At 45.1% G+C, this 25,204-nt stretch overlaps 2 protein-coding genes across 4 annotated transcripts in view; one reads left to right on the top strand and one right to left on the bottom strand.

Moving 5' to 3' along the window:
* The window catches only part of LRRC56 (leucine rich repeat containing 56), a 137,666-nt gene extending 123,355 nt beyond the window's left edge, over positions 1 to 14,311 (bottom strand). The window contains exon 1 of the mRNA XM_043515853.1: positions 14,075 to 14,311. The gene's annotated coding sequence lies outside the window, so the exon portion shown is untranslated. The remainder of the gene's footprint in view (positions 1 to 14,074) is intronic.
* Positions 14,312 to 14,397: 86 nt separating this feature from the next.
* The window catches only part of HRAS (HRas proto-oncogene, GTPase), an 88,731-nt gene continuing 77,924 nt past the window's right edge, over positions 14,398 to 25,204 (top strand). For 2 of the 3 annotated variants that reach the window (XR_006281870.1, XM_038405514.2), the window contains exon 1: positions 14,398 to 14,823. The gene's annotated coding sequence lies outside the window, so the exon portion shown is untranslated. The remainder of the gene's footprint in view (positions 14,824 to 25,204) is intronic. The other variant, XM_043515858.1, reaches the window with a different exon arrangement.

Genomic DNA, 25,204 nt, shown 5'->3' with positions numbered 1-25,204 from the left:
GCTTGTTCAGTTGCCCATTCAAGTAAACAGAAAGCCTCCTACAGCTTTGAATCAGCCCTAAGTCAACACTTGAAATCTAGCTCAAGTTGACATTGGCTAAAAGTCCTTACCATTTGTTGGCCTATGTACTATGAACTGGTGGCATTACTGTAGCACCAAATGGACAAGTTTCCACCCAAATCCACCAATACAACTGATATGTACAATACAACTTGGCACCATTACTGGCAGTCTCAGCAGAGAGGCCTGGGATTCAATGGACATGGAGATGAGACAATTCTGTCAACTGCTGTGTTGGTCCCTCTTGGAGAATGTCTGCCCTTCAAGCTGGAGGTATAAGTTCCAGCTCAAGGAGACATACCTGCCCTAGCTCTGATCAAGCTAGTATGCTAAGGATAGAGGGTAGCTGCCCCGAGTACATGCCTAGCATCTAAGATGGGTACATACGCAGGGAAGCTAGTCCCTACTGCCACCACAGCTACACTCTTTAGTGCGCTAGCTCAATCACAGCTAGTGCGGGTACATCTCCTCAAGCTAAGATTCGTGATGTGACGGAGAGACTGCCGAGACTCATCAAGCCCTCGGATCGCTACCCCTTCCTGCTTCTCCACGTGGGCACCAATGATACTGCCAAGAATGACCTTGAGCGGATCACTGCGGACTACGTGGCTCTGGGAAGAAGGATAAAGGAGTTGGAGGCGCAAGTGGTGTTCTCGTCCATCCTCCCCGTGGAAGGAAAAGGCCTGGGTAGGGACCGTCGAATCGTGGAGGTCAACGAATGGCTACGCAGGTGGTGTCGGAGAGAAGGCTTTGGATTCTTTGACCATGGGATGGTGTTCCATGAAGGAGGAGTGCTGGGCAGAGACGGGCTCCATCTTACGAAGAGAGGGAAGAACATCTTTGCCAGCAGGCTGGCTAACCTAGTGAGGAGGGCTTTAAACTAGGTTCACCGGGGGAAGGAGACCAAAGCCCTGAGGTAAGTGGGAAAGCGGGATACCGGGAGGAAGCACAGGCAGGAATGTCTGAGAGGGGAGGGCTCCTGCCTCATACTGGGAATGAGGGGCGATCAACAGGTTATCTCAAGTGCTTATATACAAATGCACAAAGCCTTGGAAACAAGCAGGGAGAACTGGAGGTCCTGGTGATGTCAAGGAATTATGACGTGATTGGAATAACAGAGACTTGGTGGGATAACTCACATGACTGGAGTACAGTCATGGATGGTTATAAACTGTTCAGGAAGGACAGGCAGGGCAGAAAAGGTGGGGGAGTAGCACTGTATGTAAGGGAGCAGTATGACTGCTCAGAGCTCCGGTACGAAACTGTGGAAAAACCTGAGTGTCTCTGGATTAAGTTTAGAAGTGTGTGCAACAAGAGTGATGTCATGGTGGGAGTCTGCTATAGACCACCGGATCAGGGGGATGAGGTGGATGAGGCTTTCTTCCGGCAACTCACGGAAGCTACTAGATCGCATGCCCTGATTCTCATGGGTGACTTTAATTTTCCTGATATCTGCTGGGAGAGCAATACAGCGGTGCATAGACAATCCAGGAAGTTTTTGGAAAGCGTAGGGGACAATTTCCTGGTGCAAGTGCTAGGGGAGCCAACTAGGGGGAGCGCTTTTCTTGACCTGCTGCTCACAAACCGGGTAGAATTAGTGGGGGAAGCAAAAGTGGATGGGAATCTGGGAGGCAGTGACCATGAGTTGGTTGAGTTCAGGATCCTGACGCAGGGAAGAAAGGTAAGCAGCAGGATACGGACCCTGGACTTCAGGAAAGCAGACTTTGACTCCCTCAGGGAACAGATGGCCAGGATCCCCTGGGGGACTAACATGAAAGGGAAGGGAGTCCAGGAGAGCTGGCTGTATTTCAAGGAATCCCTGTTGAGGTTACAGGGACAAACCATCCCGATGAGTCGAAAGAATAGTAAATATGGCAGGCGACCAGCTTGGCTTAATGGTGAAATCCTAGCGGATCTTAAACATAAAAAAGAAGCTTACAAGAAGTGGAAGGTTGGACATATGACCAGGGAAGAGTATAAAAATATTGCTCGGGCATGTAGGAAAGATATCAGGAGGGCCAAATCGCACCTGGAGCTGCAGCTAGCAAGAGATGTCAAGAGTAACAAGAAGGGTTTCTTCAGGTATGTTGGCAACAAGAAGAAAGCCAAGGAAAGTGTGGGCCCCTTACTGAATGAGGGAGGCAAGCTAGTGACAGAGGATGTGGAAAAAGCTAATGTACTCAATGCTTTTTTTGCCTCTGTTTTCACTAACAAGGTCAGCTCCCAGACTGCTGTGCTGGGCAACACAAAATGGGGAAGAGATGGCCAGCCCTCTGTAGAGATAGAGGTGGTTAGGGACTATTTAGAAAAGCTGGACGTGCACAAGTCCATGGGGCCGGACGAATTGCATCCGAGAGTGCTGAAGGAATTGGCGGCTGTGATTGCAGAGCCCTTGGCCATTATCTTTGAAAACTCGTGGCGAACGGGGGAAGTCCCGGATGACTGGAAAAAGGCTAATGTAGTGCCCATCTTTAAAAAAGGGAAGAAGGAGGATCCTGGGAACTACAGGCCAGTCAGCCTCACCTCAGTCCCTGGAAAAATCATGGAGCAGGTCCTCAAAGAATCAATCCTGAAGCACTTAGAGGAGAGGAAAGTGATCAGGAACAGTCAGCATGGATTCACCAAGGGAAGGTCATGCCTGACTAATCTAATCGCCTTTTATGATGAGATTACTGGTTCTGTGGATGAAGGGAAAGCAGTGGATGTATTGTTTCTTGACTTTAGCAAAGCTTTTGACACGGTCTCCCACAGCATTCTTGTCAGCAAGTTAAGGAAGTATGGGCTGGATGAATGCACTATAAGGTGGGTAGAAAGCTGGCTAGATTGTCGGGCTCAACTGGTAGTGATCAATGGCTCCATGTCTAGTTGGCAGCCGGTGTCAAGTGGAGTGCCCCAGGGGTCGGTCCTGGGGCCCGTTTTGTTCAATATCTTCATAAATGATCTGGAGGATGGTGTGGATTGCACTCTCAGCAAATTTGCGGATGATACTAAACTGGGAGGAGTGGTAGATACGCTGGAGGGGAGGGATAGGATACAGAAGGACCTAGACAAATTGGAGGATTGGGCCAAAAGAAATCTAATGAGGTTCAATAAGGATAAGTGCAGGGTCCTGCACTTAGGATGGAAGAATCCAATGCACCGCTACAGACTAGGGACCGAATGGCTCGGCAGCAGTTCTGCGGAAAAGGACCTAGGGGTGACAGTGGACGAGAAGCTGGATATGAGTCAGCAGTGTGCCCTTGTTGCCAAGAAGGCCAATGGCATTTTGGGATGTATAAGTAGGGGCATAGCGAGCAGATCGAGGGACGTGATCGTTCCCCTCTATTCGACACTGGTGAGGCCTCATCTGGAGTACTGTGTCCAGTTTTGGGCCCCACACTACAGGAAGGATGTGGATAAATTGGAAAGAGTACAACGAAGGGCAACGAAAATGATTAGGGGTCTAGAGCACATGACTTATGAGGAGAGGCTGAGGGAGCTGGGATTGTTTAGTCTGCAGAAGAGAAGAATGAGGGGGGATTTGATAGCTGCTTTCAACTACCTGAAAGGGGGTTTCAAAGAGGATGGCTCTAGACTGTTCTCAATGGTAGCAGATGACAGAACGAGGAGTAATGGTCTCAAGTTGCAATGGGGGAGGTTTAGATTGGATATTAGGAAAAACTTTTTCACTAAGAGGGTGGTGAAACACTGGAATGCGTTACCTAGGGAGGTGGTAGAATCTCCTTCCTTAGAGGTTTTTAAGGTCAGGCTTGACAAAGCCCTGGCTGGGATGATTTAACTGGGACTTGGTCCTGCTTTGAGCAGGGGGTTGGACTAGATGACCTTCTGGGGTCCCTTCCAACCCTGATATTCTATGATTCTAAGCTGGAATTTACATTTGCAGCTTGAAGTATAGATATGCCACTGCTGCCATCACATAAGGAATGAGAAACCTGTACAATAAGCCTAACATACAGGGATTTGAACCAAAGTCCACGAAAGCAACTGGGACAGTAGTCTTTCCATTGATTCAATGGGCCTTGTGTCTCCCAATGTGAGAGCTAGGTCATTGGGTAGAGAGAAGCAACTTCTAAATATAGTGTCACAAATAAAACAAACTTTCTTTCTATTTCCACATTCCATTGCCTATGGAGTTCCGCCCCATGCCCGATTTGGTTTAATTTAACGTTAAATCCAATACATTCAGGCATCTGCCTGGGTTAGATCTTCACACTAGAAATAGGTTTCTGTACAAAATATACCATTGGTACAATTGTTCATTTCTAAAACAGTGGCAGGTTGGCCCATAATGAGAGGCAGTTCTGCCATCTCCTTCACTTCTCCCAAAATTATGCTCAGTCCTTCTTCTTTGTTTTTTAAATGGGAGAGGGTTTTATTGATCAGCATTCATTTATATTTTAAATATTGGAATAGAAAATGTCTCTCACTTTCAGTCTTTCCTCTACTTTACTGATTATAAAGTCCTTGCTCTCTATGTTTCCAGGGAATCTGGTCTCTCCCAGTTTACGATTGCTAAGGGTCTGATCCAAAGTTCATGGAAATCAATGGGAATCTTTCCATTAATCTCAGTACGGTTTTGTTTCAAGCACTAACTCCGTACGTGGGGAAGGTCTGTCTGACTTTTGTGTCTTGCACTGTAGAATGATATTTTGTTAAAGGAATCAACCGTACGTCAACTTCTTGGTTTTGATCTGCCCTTCCAGAATGCTGTGCATTTTTATTTTTAAGGGTTTGATTTAAGGGAATTTTGAGCATTATTTGTTTTTCAGTAGGATTGTTTGTATCATGGATCTTAGTGTCAATGTTTTTTGGGTCTTGGTGCAAAGCTGCATAGGAGTGAAGCGTATAACAAATTTCAGGTGTGGGTCTTTTAGTGCTATATGATGAAGGGAATGGGTGGTGCTGTAACTGAGATGGTAATAGAAACCATTTTTAATTGTTCATTAATTAGAACATGGAATCCTTCTAGTTCTGCTCAGCAACCTTTGCTGGTAGAGTCCCAAAATGGCTTAGGAGCACAAGTCCTTTTGGGTTTTCTCTTGTCTCTGTGCATTTTCCTAATGGCACTTTTGTTCCCAAGTCTCTTGGACACTTTAAAAAATCCCACTCCCTCTGAATGTGTAGTATTTGTTTGCAGAAAGTCACGCTGTTCCTCCTAGGGCTTTGTCCTTTTTGGTACAATCTGCAGCTGATCCTCAGATTTCTCTTGTGTAACAGAATGAGTTGAATTATACTATTGAATAATTTTAGTGGTGTTTTTATCAATGGGTTGCATTTATCTCGTGGTTTCTTTATGGTGTAGAAGGCTCACAGAGCTTTTCCTTATACAGTAATACTTCTACAGCCAATTACAATACAGTAATTCATTTTATGCAGTAAGCTAGAGCTTGCATCTCAGTATAGATTTGCTCCACACATAAAGAACCTGCATAATAGCACCAGTTGGAAAGAAGCCTATCGTTACAGCTTGTTATCTGTGAGAGTTTTCTCTACAGCCTCAACAACAAATTAGAAAAGGATCTGTCATTAGCCACTATAGTTTTATCTGCAAATTCAACAGAGTCCAAGTGACAGAAAAAGGTTGTCTGTCCTTTCTCAAACTTTGTGAGCTTTTCCACTGCATAAATAGCCTAAACTTTATGGGATCATTTTTCAGCAAGAGAGAGAGCTTCCACTTCATCCCGACATGCAGGAAAGGGGATCTCAATTCCAGCAGGTATCAATAGCATAGTAATCATAAAACTTACCCCGTGTCTAAGAGAGATGAAAGTCTATCCACCAGTGAGAGTTTGGTTACTGCAAATTACTTCTTCCAAAGATGTACTCATTCTGGGTATCACTGGGAACAAAGGTTTCCACATCAGAGACACCTTTATGGCTGCACAAAAACAACAGCTGCCTAAGAGGATGTGATACTCACAGCTGCAAGTATCATCTCTCATCTGCTTCTTTCAGGTCAAGAGTGCCCCTGGCTACTGGTACTAACTATGCACTTATGTTTTTAAGCGCACACAGAAGCAGACTCCTAGGCCACTGGCTCCTCCTATTTGCATGTCAGTCAATGATGTTGATAACCTTTCAGCCTACGAAATCAACCAGAAGAGAACATGCTTCTGTTGGCTTCTTAATTTTTAAATGGAAAAGAATCTTTGCATTCTGACTTCATACTGGGTCCTGTGAACAAGCAACATCCTCACCCTATTCTAGCACAGAACACACACACACTGGGTTAGAACTTGATTCTACAGACACTTCCGCACATGCTTAACTTTAAGCATAAAGCAAGTGAGCTCGGTGTAGCTCAAAAGCTTGTCACTCACCAACAGATGTTGGTCCAATGAAAGATATTACCTTACCTACCTTGTCTCTTTCATATCCTGGGACCTACATGGCTACAACACTGCATATAACTTTAAGCATATGAGCAGTGGGGCTACTTGTGCTTAACTTAGTGCCCAAATTCACCCTTTTCCTAGGCTGTTTTTGTTAACTGTTGAAATAACATAATAAGATTCAGCCTAAACCCACCCCCGCAGTCCAAGTGAGGAAGTTTCTGGGGTTCCGCATCCTCTCTTTCTGTCCTGAACCAGTTTCCTCTGCCCATTCTCACTTCCCAGAGTGGAGTTAATGAGCTGAACTTTACACAATGAGTCAGGAGCAATCAGTATTTTCAAACAGTCCCAATATGTGCTAAGAGGGTGAGTTAATAGAACAACTATGCCTGCCTAGTCTACCTTGAGGCAACAAGAACTCTATGGCTAGCCTCATCTTTTAGATCTATTGACAGGAGCTTTCCCATTGGACAAACTTTGGAAAAGAAGATCCTAAATATGAAAGTTGATGAAGATGGTAAGTCAAATTCAGTCGTAGCGTAAGCAGATGCAGCTTCCAATGACATCAGCAGGAGTTGCACTGGCTTACACTTGGACTGAATTTGGCCCTGTATTTCTAAGAAACCTGTTCTGTCCCTGCCCTTGTACACATTTTCTTAATTCCTACTGACGACTGTGTTTCAGTTTTGATCCAGGTGCCAGACAATGCAATGCAAGCCTGCTACCTTACAAGCCTAACAAGGACTTTTATTGACTTGGACCCTCCTGCCTAGATGATGCATGGCCACCAATGAACAAAGAGGAAAAGGTCTCAGCTTCTTTCCTCACCATAGCAACCAAACACCTTGTGCTCAACACTTTTCTGTTTCATAAGCTGGTTGCCATGGCAAATTACTTATGTCAGAGGCGAACAGGAAGCATTCTGTGTTCTCTAAAGAAAACAAAACAAATTCTTAAACTTTATTTCTTATTAGCTCACCTTTTGCCATGCTGCAAGTGACCCCTAAGCTCTGGGGAGAGCCAAGTCAGTGAAGTGGCCACAGTCTTCTAAATGTGTTAAAGGTACCCATGATTACTAAATCTGGTGCATCTGCAGGAGAGTTGAATTCAGGGAGCCTAAGTGGTGTACACTGGGGCGGGGGAGGGAACCAATCTAAGTTACTCAACTTCAGCTACGTGAATAATGTAGCTGAAGTCGACGTACTTAGATCTACTTACCGCGGTGTCTTCACTGCGGTAAGTCGATGACTGATGCTCTCCCGTCGACTCCGCCTGTACCTCTCGCCCTGGTGGAATACCAGGGTCAACGGGAGAGCGCTCGGCAGTTGATTTATCACGTCTAGACTAAATGCAATAAATTGACCCCCCCCCCGGATCAATCGCTGCCCATCGATCCCGCGGGTAATGTAGACAAGCCCTAAGTTATCTGGGAAGAATAGCAGCAAAATGATATTGGGGCGTCCGGCATTTTCACCAGGGAGACCAGTTTTCTCAGTATCCTCTGGAGGAGGAAGTTCTGAAACCATGTGAGGCAAGAATCTGCACAGACATTAAGAACATAACATAAGAATGGCCACACTGGGTCAGACCAAAGATCTATCTAGCCCAGCATTGTCTTCCAACAGTGGCCGATGCCAGGTGCCCCAGAGGGAATGAACAGGTAATCACCAAGTGAGCCATTCCCTGTCACCCATTCCTAGCGAATTCTCCTCTCCCTCCCACCCCCGCAAATGCCCCAGGGAAGCCCTGATTTCAGTTACACAGAAGATGCTTATGCCCACTATGAGAAGGGACCAAATGAACGTGTGGTAAGCAAAGGATGGAACCATGGAAATGAGCAGCAATGTACTGCTACCTAAAACAACCAAAGCTAAGCAAAGTTAGCCATGATAACCCACAGTGCACCTCAACTTTAAAATGTTCCAAGACAGTAGTAAAGGATTCAGTCCAGCTACTTGCAATTGAGATACAACTGGGATAGATAATTCTCCTCAGTGTCCAGGACAGGGGGCCAGGGTTTGATCTCCTTTACAACAGTGTAAAGTCAGCCTAACTCTATTAACTTCACTGGAATTACTCTGGATTTACATTGGTGTAACCAAGGGCAAAATCTGGACACACTCACACTTACATCCCTTTGATTCTAGTGTTTTCTAGTGTCTAGCTCTGGTGTTTGCTATGTCAGTGAGAAAGTTATCATGGAGAAACAACTTCTGTGATTAGCTGGAGGGGCGGGGCATGGGGGAAGGATAGTTCAGACTTCAACTTGGCTGATTCTTGGGTTTCTCTAGTGGAAATAGATAAATCAGAGTACACCCTGCAGAATTATTTTGAATTATCTTCATCTACGATGGGACTTAAAAGACCATTTTTTTAATTGTACCCTGTGTGAAGATTTCTCTGACACAGGGTGGAAATCATGCCAAAGTACCTCAGATACATACATGCCTGTTTAAGGCAGAGCATAGCTAAGGAATGACCATTCTAATGATTTTTTGTTTAAAAGTTAAACTTAGTGCTAGGAAGTGCAACCATGTCATCCCAAGACTAAACAGCTGCTTGCCCAACATGCCACTCCTGGGTGGGCTGTTGGTAGAGAAGATCAAACCGGGGAGTTGTGGATCCTACAGCTTAAGTGGCACTACCGCCAGAGCTAGAAGACCCACCCCTTATGACAAGAGGCTGATATCTTCTATTTTTCCAGAGAACACATACACCATGGGCAGCAAAAATGTGAACATCCCTACATTGCACGGCCAGAGTACCTCAGTACCAGTGGGACCACTTGTAGGAGGGTGATTGCATTCTCATTCTGTGCTTTCCCTCTTTCTTGCCACTGGCATAACCAGCATCCATTTTGGCAATTATGGTGGTTGCTTTGTAAAGTGAATAGTTATTGACGAGGAACAGGATTGAGGTCATCAAGGCAAAAAATTAACCATGAGTTGGAATTGATTTTAACTGACTGTAGACCAGCTTCGGGTGCAAGCCAGTGACCTAGAGATAATGAAAGAACAGCTATCACTGGTCTGCTGATACAGCCATTGTGCACTATGCTGTGCAGTGAGACAACAGATTTGAATCTACACTGGCAAAATTCAGGACCTGTAATTAACCACCAGGGCAGCTCCACTGTTGGCAGAAACTTTTGAAGCTGTACATCAGTCAGTGCACATGTGTTTTTACTAGGGCTGTCAAGCTATTTAAAAAAATTAATCGCAATTAATCGTATTGTTAAACAATAGTAGAATACCATTTATTTAAATATTTTTGGATGTTTTCTACATTTTCAAATATATTGATTTCAATTACAAACACAGACTATAAAGTGTACAGTGCTCACTTTGTATATTTTTGATTACAAGTATTTGTACTGTTAAAAAAAAAAGTATTTTTCAATTCACCTAATACAAGTACCGTAGTGCAATCTTTTATCATGAAAGTTCTACACTTGTAAGTTTAATTATGTACAAAAAACCTCCTGCATTAAAAAATAAAACAATGTAAAATTTTAGACCCTGCAAGTCCACTCAGTCCTACTTCTTGTTCAGCCAATCACTCAGACAAACAAGTTTGTTTACAGTTGCAGGAGATAATGCTGCCCGCTTTTTATTTACAATGTCACCTGAAAGCGAGAACAGGCATTCACATGGCACTGTTGTAGCCGGTGTCGCAAGATATTTATGTGCCAGATGCGCTAAAGATTCATATGTCCCTTCATGCTTCAACCACCATTCCAGGGGACATGCGTCCATGCCAATGACAGGTTCTGCTTGATAACAGTCCAGAGCAGTGCAGACTGACGCATGTTCATTTTCATAATTTGAGTCAAATGCCGCCAGCAAAAGATTGATTTTCTTTTTTGGTGGTTCGGGTTCTGTACTTTCCGCATTGGAGTGTTGCACTTTTAAGATTTCTGAAAGCATGCTCCACATCTTGTCCCCTCTCAGATTTTGGAAGGCACTTCAGATTCTTAAACCTTGGGTTGAGTGCTGTAGCGATCTTTAGAAATCTTACATTGGTACCTTCTTTGCATTTTGTGAAATCTAGAGTGAAAGTGTTCTTAAAATGAACTACATATGCTGGGTCATCATGCGAGACTGCTATAACATGACATATATGGCAGAATGTGGGTAAAACAGAGCAGAGAACTTACAATTCTCTCCCAAGGAGTTCAGTCACAAATTTAATTAACGCATTTTTTTTAACGAGCATCATCACCAATGGAAGCATGTCATCTGGAATGGTGGCTGAAGCATGAAGGGGCATAAGAATTTTAGCGTATCTGGCTCGTAAATATCTTGCAATGCCAGCTACAAAAGTGCCTTACAAATGCCTGTCCTCACTTTCTGGTGACATTGTAAATAAGAAAGAAGGCAGCATTATCTCTTGTAAATGTAAACAAACTGTTTGTCTTAGCAATTGGCTGAACTAGAATAGGACTGAGTGGACTTATAGGCTTTGAAGTTTTACATTGTTTTGTTTTTGAGTGCAGTTATGTAACAAAAAAAAGTCTACATTTGTAAGTTTCACTTTCACAACAAAGACTGCACTACAGTACTTGTATGAGGTGAACTGAAAAATACTATTTCTTTTGTTTATCATTTTTACAATACAAATATTTGTAATAAAAATACACTTTGATTTCCATTACAACACAGAATACAATATATATGAAAATGTAGAAAAACATCCAAACTATTTAATACATTTCAATTGGTATTCTATTGTTTAACAGTGCGATTAATCACGATTAATTTTTTTGAGTAAATTGCATGAGTTAACTGATTAATTGACAGCCCTAGTTTTTACCTCTGTCTCACGCAGCCATAATCTGAGCAGGGACAGACAGGACAACACTAAAAATGCCCAAGCTTCCACCAGCAGAGCTGCAGCACTAGTGAATTTTACATTCCATTTCCCCTAGAATAGATGATGCCGTGCTACAGAGACTAATGGAGCTGATATGTTACAAAGGAGACAGTCTTTCTTCTATGATTGGCAGAAGCAGTGACTACTTCCTCTTTAGACTCTTGATCTGGCATATTAATAAAACCAAGTGAATACCAGGATGATAGAAGCCCTTGAGTTATACCTCCCTACTGCATACATAATCACGATGGTGGTCAGGAAGGATAGGAGGCAACCAAATGAATGGGTAGAATTTGGTGTTCTCTATCCACAGTGCAAGTTCTCTTTTCTTTGTGCTCATGGGAGCATGCTAAAATGCCCCCCATTTCTCCCCCTTTATATTCTCTCATATCAGTAGACCCCATGTCTGACCAGCCTATCCTTCCAGTCGAGAAGGACAGCACTATACCTCATCTTCAGGTAGCCAGTGCCACTGCAGGTTTGGCTGGAAAGGTTTCTAGAAAGCTGCATACCCTGCCCTCTGCAGTCTAGGGCTCTTCCAATGGGGTTGCTCATCAGCCAGAGCACCTCTTCTTGGCCAGACATGGTACAGCAGTCTCTTCAACTCTGGCCCCCTCTGTCAACTGTCCCTCCAAGCCTGTGGTGGTTTGCCCCTTCTCACAACTCAGCTCTCCATCCAAGTACTTACTACTCTGGAAGGGACAGAGGCTATAAGGAGTCCAACAAAGAAGAAGTCTAATGACCTTATGCCAGGTTTTCAGCCCCACCCTGGACTCAATAGTTCTTGTCCCCTTACATCGGGGGGCTTTTACATCTTTTTTCCAGGTAGCTGGTAGGGAGAGCCTCCTGCCGTCCTCTGGGTTCCAGCCCAGGCACCCTGTTTGAAGCAGCTTAGCCTGTTTCTTCAGACTCATTGCTGCTTCCCTGGGCCACTTCCTACCTTGATCTGCCTCCCAGCTCCTTTCACAGAGAAACTCATTCTAGTGCTTTGTCCCTGGAGGGTCCAGCCGCTTCCTGCTAGCTTACACTTGATTCAAAGCCATCCCCTTCTGCCTGGTCCATAAGCTTTTATCCCAGCTCTTGATGGTCCACCAGTTAGCTGCAGCTGAGGAGGTATTTACTCTGTCTCTTAACCGCTTAGTGACTGTAGCAGGATAAGGTTTGTATACCTCATTATAGTTCTACATAGAATGTGCAAACTGCATCTGATATCTGCTTGAGGGCTGGTGAGGTTTCAGACCAGTTCATATTAGTGGACAGGCGTTCACATCATAGAAACCGCCATCAAGGCACCCTTGTTGGCAGTTTCACTGTGGCCAGGTCTACACTATTACTCCTGGGGGAATTTTGCGTCATTGCACGTGCGCAGAATTCATAGCCCCCGGAGATTTCTTTGCTTACCTGCAGAAAATGACTTCTAACGGGGAAGTAAAGAGAAGCCACAAAAGTAGTCATACGCCCATTCCCTAGTAGTGCAGACAGGTTGGTTTGGGCATCCAGAGCAGCTGATAGAGACATAAATCACCACCTGTGAGGAGGGGAGGGAATGGGTAGTCATGTCCTCTGTCCCTCTTGCTAGCTATTGCAACATGCTCGGCGTGGAGGGGCAGGGTTTGGGGGGTATTTCAGAAGGGGTAGGTATGGGGCAGGCTCTGTTGCCTCAGGCAGAGGAGAACGTAGCAGCCTGCCTGCTTAGTGAATTGTTCCCATTGTTCTTAGTGAATTCCCCCAGGAGTAGAAAATAGGTGTAATATTTTTAAGGCTCCTTTACATTGCCAGAGTGGTGTCAAGGAGCCTTATGGTAAAGGACAGTGTGGCTGCATAAATGCTTATGGTGCTTTAGTGATTAGAATGGGTCTACATTTTTGGACTGAAAAAATTTCCTGTCAAAATGTGCTCCATGAATGGTCTGCTACTGACCTTTTTGGAAATGGTCAGTGGCAAGTATAAATGGTGAGTTTGAGTCCCCGGTCGTCACTTGCTCTTCAGGTGCCTATGATGTAACACTGAGCATATGACTGCACGTATTTGTTGACTAATAAGTAGAAGTAAAAGGTGAATATTAGCTACATTACTATTAGACAGAGGGGGTATGGTGATTTCCTCCAAGGCTCCCCACTCCCATTCTTCATTCTTTGTATTGTAGTTTAAATTTACATCTATATAACCACTTTGTGAAAAACCCCCACACCCCTGAGCGACACTTATACTGACCCAACCCCTGGTGTGGAGAGCGCTATGGTTCTCCCATCAACATAGCTACAGCCTCTCACAGAGGTGGATTAACTATGACAACGGGAGAAGCTCTCCTGTTGGTTTAGGAGCGTCTTCACTGAAGCACTGCGGCAGTGTTTTAAGCGTCCCTTTCCCTGTGACTGGAGAAGCCCAGGAGCATCCTAGCACAGGGACTGAACGACCCTAACTGGCACAGCAGTGTGGGAGTTGCCCAGGTCCTTTATGTTGTGGCTAAACAAAAGACTCCATCCTCCAGGGTCATCAAATAGGCCAGCCCCTCTCAGCAGCGCTAAATCCAAGTTAAAAGGAAGTGAGAGAGGCTGGCAAGGCAGGATGCCTTGTTGCTGCGAATATAAAAGGCCAGATCCTCAGCTGGTGTAAATCAGCACAGCTCCACTGAAGTCCACGGAGCTAGGCTGCTTTGCGGCTACTGAGGATATAGCTCCAAATGTCTGTTTTTATTTAAAAAAAATAAAGAGAGAGAGAAGTGGGAGGAGACCAAGACTTATTAAACAATGTCTCGGTGCCTGTCTGGACCATTTGGGTTATCAGCCAGATGCGTGGTTCTAACTCACCGTTAGCGGCTCAAGTTCTCATTGCAGCAGGCGGCAAGCAAACAATCCTCCCCACGTCTCGCTCCCCCACCGGCCGCCACCACAGTTTGAGCGAGGCGCTAAAAATCAGGGCTGAGCAGCAAGTCCCCTCCGGCGACGGCGACGGCGACGGCGCCCCGGCCGAGGGGAAGGGAGGTGCCTTCAGCGTCGGTGACTGACGCGGCCCGCAGCCCACCAGGAGGGCGGAGGAGCCGGGGCTGCGGGCCCGGGTGCCCGGGCTGGGGCCGAGCGCCTATCAGCGGCGGCGGGAGGCGGTGAGTGACTGGTGGGCGGGGAGCGGAGCCTGGGCGTGTGCCGCTCGCCGCTGCCGGGGCTCGCCGAGCCGCCGCTGGTGCACACTCACACTCGCCCTCCCACACGCATACACACTCACACATTGTCCGAGCGAGCCGCCGCCGCCGCCGCAGCCAGAGAGCGCCCCAGGGCTCGGGGCCAATGCGGGCTGGGCGCTGCCAGCCGGGGGCTTCTCCACCACCCCGGTGGAAAGTTCACCTTCGCCTGGGCCCGGCGCACCATTGATCCAGAGCGGCCGCCGCCGGGGAGGGAGGCAGGAGCTGCGGCTCTGGCCGGGAGGGGGGATTTTTTTTTTTTTTGGCCTTTTCCCTCCAAACTTCGTGTGCGCGCCTCCCACAGAAGCCCCCCCCCATCTTCGCTGAGGATTTGCCTCTCTGCCGCGCAAGGATAAGCCGCCCGGGCGGGTGTGAGCGCTGGTAAGTGCCCCCGTCTCCTGCGCCGTGCGGGGCTTGGAGGTGGCGGTGCAGCCCCGGGAGTTGCTTTTGCAGGTGGTTTCCAAAGTCCGGGCAGCGGCGGGGGAGGGGGGTGGTTCTTTGCCCGTGCGCCCCCCCCCCCCCCGGGAACGCTCCGGGCGGCGGGCGTGCAGCAGGCACTGCAGTGGCACGGGCAGCGTGTCCCAGGGAGCATGTGTGCGCGGCAAGGACTGGTGGCGGCAACCGGGCACTGCAGAGCAGAGCAGAGCAGAGCAGAGCTGGCTTTCCTGAGCAGGCGGCGGCGGCTCGGGGGGGTCGCTCGCGGGAGCTCCGTCGATCCTGCACCTACTGGGCTCCAGAGTGAGCTGCGAAGATCAACCCACCCCTCTCCGGAGTCGGACAGCGGGTGCCTTTGAGAAAAAGAGTGTGGGGGGGGGGAAGGGGGGGAGAGGGTCCGTGTGTGCCTGCCTGGATGCATCAGTTGGGAGGGAGCACTTGTATAGGGAGGAGGACGAGGGGCTATGCTTGTGAGAGGGCAGCAGCCATGGGAGGGGTTACATCTGTTAGGGGTGAAGGGAGACAACAGTGGGTGTGTCTGGGTTGGGGTGGAAGAGTAGCTTTGGGCTTGGACGTGTCCGCGGCTGCACCGTGGTGGAAAAAGGTATTGAGGGGAGAGGGGGGTAGCCACCTGTTGGTGTTTGTGGGGGGAGGCTGCAGTGTTTCTTCCCCTGGTTCTCTGAGCATTTGCAAATTTGTTGCCCCTCCATCCTCCAAAAGCTTTCACTCTTCCCCTTGATTTTCAGACCCTCTTGTTTTGTGACAATCGGGCCCCAGCAGCCTGCTCTGGAGGCCACTGGGGTGGTTCTCATACCTCCAGATTTAAAAGCCTCTGCGTTAGCCAAGGGAGATGGTGGCATTCATGTATGTGTCTAGGCTGTTTGGCAATGATATAGATTTCTCCTCCTGTATGTCCCAGCCCAGCTGCCCTCTCTCAGCTGTGGCGCTCCACATCCCCCTGCTGCACCTTTTGCACCAGGGAGCCAGTAGCAATAGGATCTCAGGGCAGCTGCTGATGACTTCTGCTCTTTCTTCCTCTCCTCTTCTTTTCCCTCCCCAAAATGTGACTGGGCTTCCAAACAGGAAAGGAAGGGAGAGGAGAGAATCACCTGCTGGCATGCCCTCCCAGTCTTACAATGACTCTGCTTTCTGTAAACACTTCCTGCCAGTCCAGAAAACATGGGGAAATAAATGGGAGGGGCCCTGCATCCTTCAGGAGAATACCACAGCCTGCTGTCATGTTTCCCTTGCCTGTTTTTTTTCCTGCCTCTCTCGTTTTTCATCATTCCCAGATCCCTTGGTATTGCTATACTGATGTCTACAGTGATATCACTGTCGACAGCAGCTTTAGGGAGTGGTCTATGTTGATAGCACAGCAAGACTTCTAATAGCTGAGCCTGGGTAGCCACTGTTCTTTCAGTCGTCATGTGCCGTTGAATCGGTGCAGTAATAATAACACCTCTGAGTGCCTTTCATTCCAGAGGGTCCTGCAATCCGTTACAAGGCAGGGGCTAAAACAGAAATACAGAGGGGTGGGGGGCTGAAGAGAGGAGTCTCTCTAGGATCCTTCTTCCTTCCAGGGTGTGTCTTGCTTTCTAGTCTTAAGCATTATACCACGGCCACACACAGGTAGAGGAGGGATGGACACAGCTCCCAGTGCACATCACTTGAGAATAATGCCAGGGAAACTCTTTATCCCTTTTCTTTTTGCGAATACAGACTAACACGGCTGCTACTCTGAAATTTATCCCTTCTGTAGCTCCAGGATGAGGCTTGCTGTCTCTGCAGTTGGAAAGCCAAATGGAAGTCTGAGCTGGGATTAGCAAACTCTGAGCGGCTGATGGTCAGCTCTTGAGATGCCTTGTACAGCGTTGTACATCACAGTGGGGTACATGCTGGGGTAGTGAGGCTGAGAGTTTCAAAGAAGCCTAAGGGAATTAGGTGCTGAACTCTCTTAGACCTGGCTTACACTCACAGTTATCCTAGTTTAACTACAGGTGTGCTTTTAAACTGACTTAAACAAGTGCAAACACTTGAGTGGATACATCCTTTGTATTGGGCTGAGCTTGTCTTGCATCAGTTGAGCTTGTGTTGGTAAATTTTACAGGTGTGAGTAAAATCGATATAACCTGTTTTAAACCGATAAAAGGATGTCCACAAAGGGTCTGCCCTGGCATAACTAAAGAGTTATTAAAGGAGCCTGAGGCCCCTTTGAAAACCCCAGCCTAAATGCACAAAATAAGCAAGAAAATTACAGGTCCAAGGGGGGACTGGCTGGCTCCAGGGGTCCGTGTTGAGAGACGGATCCTTTATATGTTTAAGACCTTGTCTACACAGGGGTTTTAGCCAATGATATTGCACTGCTTCAACATCCTCACCTGGCAGAGATGCATTGCACTTGTGTAAACAGTGACTTGCATTGGTGCAGCATATGAGGTCATAGAGTTTAAGGCCAGAAGGGAACATTAGATCATCTAGTCTGAGCTGTATACAACAGGCCACCAGCACCCACTGAAACTAGACCAAAGCATTACAGTCCATAGGACACTCGACTATTATGCACCACAGGTTGAGAATAGGAGGGACTGAGGTGACCCAGTGCCTGAGGCCTCTCCGATGGCAGGGAATTGACTAAGAGAGAGAGATACCCAGTTAATCCTGGCAAGTGATCTGCACCCTATACTACAGGGGAAGTGGGGGGGGGGGAAAAACTCCCAAGGTCATTGCCAATCTGACCTGGGGGGAAATTCCTTCCTGACTCCATATATGGCAATCAGTTAGACCCTGAGCATGTCAGCAAGAACCAGTCCATTAAGCAGGTGACCAAGGGACTACTCAGTACCACCCCAGAGCCCTGCCCCATCCAGTCGAATGTCCTGTCTCTTGATGAGGCCATCTCTGATGCCTCAGAGGAAGGAGACCAAATGGCTACCTACTTCGAAGAATATGCGGGGCGGGGCGAACTCCTTCCTGACCAGGGTGGATTGATTTACCTCACCAAGTGGAAAGTCTCGATTTTAAATTATCAGTTTTGATCAATTTTTCCATTTGGACTTCATTTATGTTCTAAAAAAAGATTCATTCTCATTGGTGGATATCACTATTAAAACATGTTGATTTACAACTAAATATATCCTTTATACTAGATTTGGTATGTCTTTTTGCTATCTAGGGAGGTACACTATAACTATGCTTATTTAAGCAAGTGTGTACCTTAATATTTTCAGATTCTTCATTGTACATTTTTAGTAAGTTAGAAAATGATGAATATGTTGCTTATATACTAGATCATTAACTTTTTGCTTGTGATTTGTGTAGAGCTGCATTAGGATGGTCAGTGAAATTTAATTGCACACAGAACAGCATATAAAATTTATTTTTATTAAAACAACCTTAAATGTTTTGAATACATAAACTTCTGTTATCAAAACGTGTTTCACATTTACAGCTTATTTATTAAACAGAGGGATTGACTGTTGTCAGTGGATTAAATTGATCATTCCAGGTCAGACTGGGAAAATTTTCAAATATGCCTACGTGAAAGTGACTGAAGCTTAAATTCCTACTCCCCTACGTCTCTTGAGAATGAGTTTCCCAAGATACTTAGGCTGTCCTTCAAACTTTAAAACTAGTAGATCTCATCCGCTCCCTCCTTTGTCTTTATTCATAGACTGGAAGAGAGAGACAAATTTTCCTTTTTCAACTGAATCAATTTCTCAACTTTGAATGAATTAGTCCAAATGAAGAAAATATTTTTTCTGTGCCTGCAGAGGCGGCTACTGCTGTAAAAAGCTGGTTTAGCACTTCAAGAAACTCTGGTTCCAGGTGCTTAGCTAATAACTTCCACCAGTTCAGTGGTGTGACTTTCTTTAAAACGTCAGCAAACATGACATGTACTGCTTGACTGTTTCCCCTCCAGCCCTGACATTTATTATGGTTGGCACGATTGATTTGGTGATTTGGTGCCCATGTCTTAGCAGCAGCATCTTTAGCAGTTAGACATCTACCCTGATACTTTGTGTTGAGAATATTGGCAAGAAAATGAAGTGCTGTAAGTTCTCAATCCATTTGCTGCTTGCTATTTAACTTTGTTGTTGGGTAGTTTTTTCTCCAGTACCTCTTGAACTTCTTTCCAGATTTAAAAGCATCAGCAATACAGCAGCAGTCTTTCTGCAGTTTGTCCAAGGCTATGGAAATATGCTGAAACCTATCTTCTACTTAATCCTGACCCTGGCAGGTGACTACGTGAGCCATCAATCAGGAGGGACCGTCAGGGTTGCCGAGCCCTGCCCCCACCATCACAAACAATCCCATAATACTAATCCACTCATAAATATGTCCAGTTCTCTCGAAACTCATTAAGTTGAGTCAGCAGGTCCAATCTAGTCTGGGTCAATGGTAAATAACCAGTCTGATGGCTTTTCATTGGTCTAGTTATCTTAGGTACTTATATAGTCCCCATTACTGCAGTGCTTCACTGTCTTTAATGTATTTATCCTCACAGCCTCTCTGTTATCCCTGTTTTACAGGTGGGAAACTGAGACAGAGTGGCTAAGGCCCAAATCCTCAAAGGTATTTTGGCTCCTAATTTCCATTGAAATGCCTTAGTTCTCTAAATCTGAACTTAAGTGATAAGCTCGAGGTCACCTACTAAGTCTTTGGTGGATCAGGAACTTGAAGAGCAGTCTCTCCCAGGTCCAAGGGCTACTGCCTTGAACCACTAGACCGTCCTTCCCCTCTGTTTATCAAAGATTTTCTCCATCCTGTTCCTAAAAGACACACACTTCTATGGCAGAAGCACCAGCACAACTGCGGCTAATTGGTACCCTTGTTCACAGTTTCATTAGAGAGGATTGGCTGGGCCTGGATAATGAATTTCCTTTTCCTAAAGGAAGTCCCTCCATGTCAGGGCTGAGTCACGTTTGTGTGGCACCCGCCATTGTGGCACATTTCATTAGCAGGAAACGCACTTTGTTTTTAAAAGTGAAAGATGAAGGATGGAAGGAAAAATCTCCTTTAAAAAAACAAACCAACCAGCTTTTAAATTAGCAATAATTATCTCAGTGCAGGGCATCTCTGGAGTGCTAATGATCAGACAGGGCTTAGGACCTGAAGTGAACTCTACTAGCTGGCATCCGGTCCCCAGAAATGCCCTGAGCTTGGTTCTTCAATCCTTAGCTTTGGTAAATTGTTGATATTACATAGTAATAACATGAACAGCATTTGATAGCCTAACATGTTGGCAAATTGCAAAGTGCCCATTTCCCAGACTGGTGCCTTATCACCTTGAAAGGGATCTACTCTATTGTACTCTTTGATTGCATATAAAGAGGGAGGTCATCGGCTTATTATATTAGTTCTCCAAAGGAAGTCTGGAAAAAGCTAATAGTGTGTGCATCAATTTCCATATAATTTCATCTTTCATCTAAAAAACAAATTACATTTCTACCATTATAGTTGCACAGATAATCATACAAATATGAACTGGTGCAGTGCTGGTTTCCTAAGTCTGCAGGCAGACAATTCCAGTGCCTCTTCTGCTGCTTATACAGACAGAAGACTTGCACTGGTTCGTGCCCAATTCTTCTTTGAATACTTGCAGAACTAGAACCTTAATTGCATGTACCCAAGAAAGCTTCCAGCTTGTCTTAGGTATATGTTTCAGACCCTGGAGTTACTACGTTATCCTGACCATAGTAAGGTGGGATTGTAGAGTTGGTTCATTCTTTGCTGATGATGAAGATGGTGGTTATGGGCATGGCAAAATAACTTTTTTTTATATTCTTATGACAGGTTTCAGAGTAGCAGCCATGTTAGTCTGTATTCGCAAAAAGAAAAGGAGTATTTGTGGCACCTTAGAGACTAAAAAATTTATTTGAGCATAAGCTTTTGTGAGCTACAGCTCACTTCATCAGATGCATTCAGTGGAAAATACAGTGCAGAGATTTATATACATAGAGAACATGAAACAATGGGTGTCACCATACACACTGTAACCAGAGTGATCACTTAAAGTGAGCTATGACCAGCAGCAAAGTGGGGGGAAAAAACCTTTTGTAGTGTGATAATCAAGGTGGGCCCATTTCCAGCAGTTAACAAGAACGTCTGAGGAACAGTGGGGGGTGGGGTGGGGGGAGAAATAACATGGGGAAATAGTTTTCCTTTGTGTAATGACCCATCTACTCCCAGTCTCTATTCAAGCCTAAATTAATTGTATCCAGTTTGCAAATTAATTCCAATTCAGCAGTCTCTCATTGGAGTCTGTTTTTGAAGTTTTTTTGTTGAAGGATAGTCACTCTCAGGTGTGTAATCATGTGACCAGAGAGATTGAAGTGTTCTCCGACTGGTTTTTGAATGTCATAATTCTTGACGTCTGATTTGTGTCCATTTATTCTTTTACGTAGAGACTGTCCAGTTTGACCAATGAACATGGCAGAGGGGCATTGCTGGCACATGATGGCATATATCACATTGGTAGATGCGCAGGTGAACGAGCCTCTGATAGCGTGGCTGATGTGATTAGGCCCTATGATGGTGTCCCCTGAATAGATATGTGGACAGAGTTGGCAATGGGCTTTGTTGCAAGGATAGGTTCCTGGGTTAGTGGTTCTGTTGTGTGGTGAGTATTTGCTTCAGATTGGGGGGCTGTCTGTAAGCAAGGACTGGCGTTTCTCCCAAGATCTGTGAGAGTGATGGGTCGTGCTTCAGGATAGGTTGTAGATCCTTGAAGATGCGTTGGAGAGGTTTTAGTTGGGGGCTGAAGGTGATGGCTAGTGGTGTTCTGTTATTTTCTTTGTTCGGCCTGTCCTGTAGTAGGTGACTTCTGGGTACTCTTCTGCCAGAAGTCACCTACTACAGGACAGGCCCTGCTTACAGACAGCCCCCCAACCTGAAGCAAATACTCCCCAGCAACCACACAACAGAACCACTAACCCAGGAACCTATCCTTGCAACAAAGCCAGTTGCCAACTGTGTCCACATATCTATTCAGGGGATACCATCATGGGGCCTAATCCTATCAGTCACAATATCAGAGACTCATTCACCTGCACATCTACCAATGTGATATATGCCATCATGTGCCAGCAGTGCCCCTCTGCCATGTACATTGGTCAAACTGGACAGTCTCTACGTAAAAGAATAAATGGACACAAATCAGACGTCAAGAATTATAACACTCAAAAACTAGTTGGAGAACACTTCAGTCTCTCTGGTCACTCGATTACAGACGTAAAAGTGGCAGTACTTCTACAAAAAAAACTTCAGAAACACACTCCAACGAGAGACTGCTGAATTGGAATTAATTTGCAAACTGGATACAATTAACTTAGGCTTGAATAGAGACTGGGAGTGGATGGGTCATTACACAAAGGAAAACTATTTCCCCATGTTTATCCCCTCCACCCCCCACTGTTCCTCAGACGTTCTTGTTAACTGCTGGAAATGGGCCCACCTTGATTATCACACTACAAAAGGTTTTTTCCCCCCACTTTGCTGCTGGTAATAGCTCACCTTAAGTGATCACTCTGGTTACAGTGTGTATGGTGACACCCTTTGTTTCATGTTCTCTATGTATATAAATCTCCCCACTGTATTTTCCACTGAATAGTCATACAAGTTATGCATGTTAATTGAGACAGATTGCAGCAGAAGGCACATGGTTTCTGTAGTGCATGGGATCCTGCATGCCATTCCCCATGTTGAAATGGATAAATGCCTGATGTCTACGTGGCCCATTCTACTCTGGTGATGTCTTATGCACTTGACTGTAGAATTCCACACCTTTCCAAATTAAAGCTGAACATGGAGGAATGCCTTACTTGTAGCAACCAGTACAGTCACGCTAAAGTGTTTTGAAGAAACCAGCTTCATCAGTGTGTGGTTCTTGTGTAGGTCTGTGGGGGAAGGAAGGAGGGCCGTCTAGGACTTATCCCTCTGCCATCCTAGAGGGGCCAGTGGTCCGGGTTTGAAAAGAATGACCAGAGACTTACTAGCCAGGGTAAAAAATAACTGCAACCTACAGTTTAAAGGAAAAGGAGTTGTGTATTATACTGTATCTAACTGTATTGTCATGCGTCTTTCTACTTAATGTTTTAAAATGTAAACTTGCAACCACATCTCATCAAATACCGACAAAAAAAAATCAGAATATATTTGAATTCCACCTATATTATTTTAATCTGATAACTAATATACAGCTGGTCAGATTCCACAGAATATTATTTGAATACATTATTTGACAAATACCTGATAAACTTAATCAAATGAATTATTTGCTGAGTGCTGTTCAACCATTCTGCCTTGCTATATTTCTCTTGGTTGTTTTTTTAGACCTTCTTTCTCTTCCTGTCTTCACTCCACTTGTTTGTATAGTAAACTGCAGTGTATCTTTTCCTGAGCTGTCTTCAGTGTATTTTTTTCTTCCTTTATTCCTTTATCCCTCCATTGTTCTTAACATCTTCCCATATATCTTCTTTCCTTTTTTCTTCTTCTAAAACCCTTTTCTCATACTTCTTTTTTCTAAGTTATCCCATTATTCCCACTTTTTCCCTATCCCCTCAGAGGAATTGCAAATAATGTCAAATGCTTCACGGCCAGATTAACTAAATCTACTAATTGCGTATGAATATGAAACCTGGGAATGACCACCAGGGCAATGCTACTCCATCTTTCTCTTGGTTTTCTGGCTGTTGCAAGGGAGGGTGTTTCTGCAGTTCTGTATCTTTTTCAGCATTCATATTTGGTTGGAGATAAATTATATTGGAATTGTATACTTGGAAAAGGTTCAGAAAAGGGCAACAAAAATTATTAGGGGTATGGAACAGTTCCGTATGAGGAGAGATTAATAAGAATGGGACTTTACAGCTTGGACTAAGGGGTGACATGATTGAGGTCTATAAAATCATGACTAGTGTGGAGAAAGTACATAAGGAAGTGTTGTTTATTCCTTCTCCTAATACAAGAACGGTCACCCAATGAAATTAATACGCAGCAGGTTTAAAAGAAACACAAGGAAGTATTTTTTCACACAACGCAGTCAGTCTGTGGAACTCTTTGCCAGAGGATGTTGTGAAGGCCAAGACTATAACAAGGTTCAAAACAGAACTAGATAAATTCATGGAGAATAGGTCCATCAGTGGCTATTAGCCAGGATGAACAGGGGTGGTGTCCCTAGTCTCTGTTTGCCAGAAGCTGGGAATGGGCGACAGGGCATGGATCACTTGATGATTACCGGTTCTATTCATTCCCTCTGGGGCACCTGACATTGGCCACTGTCGGAAGACAGGATACTGGGCTAGATGGACCTTTTGGTCTGATCCAGTACGGTCGTTCTTATGTTCAGTAAATATCTCCAGTGCCTGCTTTTGCTATTGCTCAGAGATTTCCCTGTCAGCTGCAGAATGAAATTGACCAGATTCTTGTAATTTTCACTGCTGCCCAGAGAGAGCTTGAAAACAAGTAGTGAAAACTGATAAATCTCATCAGTTTTCACTCTGCTGCAGCTTGTGGGAACTCTGAGCAGCAGTCATCACATATGACTTGTCTGCAGGCTCAGAAAGGCAGGGCTTTTATCAGTTTGTTTGAAAAGTTTTCTTCACAACCATTAGAGATATGTTACTTATCTTAAAAATTAAAATCTTGATTCTGCAAACGGAGATTGCATTTGTACTGGAAGGATTCCATCTTATCCTGGACTAGTGGATTTTTTTTAAAGACTTACCAGTAGGTCCCCACTTCCTTCATAGGAGAGCAGGGATCCACTTCCCCCAAGAACTGGTCAAATCACAAATTGCTTTTTAAGTGTCGCTTTCATTTGTGTGCTTTCTTCATTGTTCTCGCTAGTCTTTTTTAAAAGCTAGGGTCCTCTTTAGGAACAAAGGACTTGCCAGACTGTATCAGACCGGTGGTTAATCTGGTCCAGTATCCTGTCCCCGATGACTATCGATTGCTTCAAAGGAAAGTGCAAAAAATCCTTCTTTAAGCAGTTATGCCCTCAAGGAAAGAATCCTCATGACTCCCATTAGTTAGAGGTTGGCTCAAGCCCTGAGATGCACAGGTACCACAATAATGGACCACTGCATAAAAGCCTACATAGATAGAAGCATGAGGGCTTCTATTACTTCCAAAACTATTTTTATTTTAATTCTTAGTATTGTAATTCTGGATGTTGTTGTTACCCATATAAATGTCCAATTACTGCTCTTGGCCACCATATATTGTGATAGTGAGTTCCACAGACTAATTCTGTTCTGTGTAGGGAAAGGAATCTTAAACTTTCTGACTTTAAATGTCATTGAATGGCCTTGTATTACTACACAGAATGAAT

The sequence above is a fragment of the Dermochelys coriacea genome, chromosome 6, assembly GCF_009764565.3.
Source record: "Dermochelys coriacea isolate rDerCor1 chromosome 6, rDerCor1.pri.v4, whole genome shotgun sequence".
NCBI lineage: Eukaryota > Metazoa > Chordata > Testudines > Dermochelyidae > Dermochelys > Dermochelys coriacea.
The sequence above is the reverse complement of the archived record's forward strand: the minus strand, read 5'-3'. Positions and strand labels throughout refer to the sequence as shown.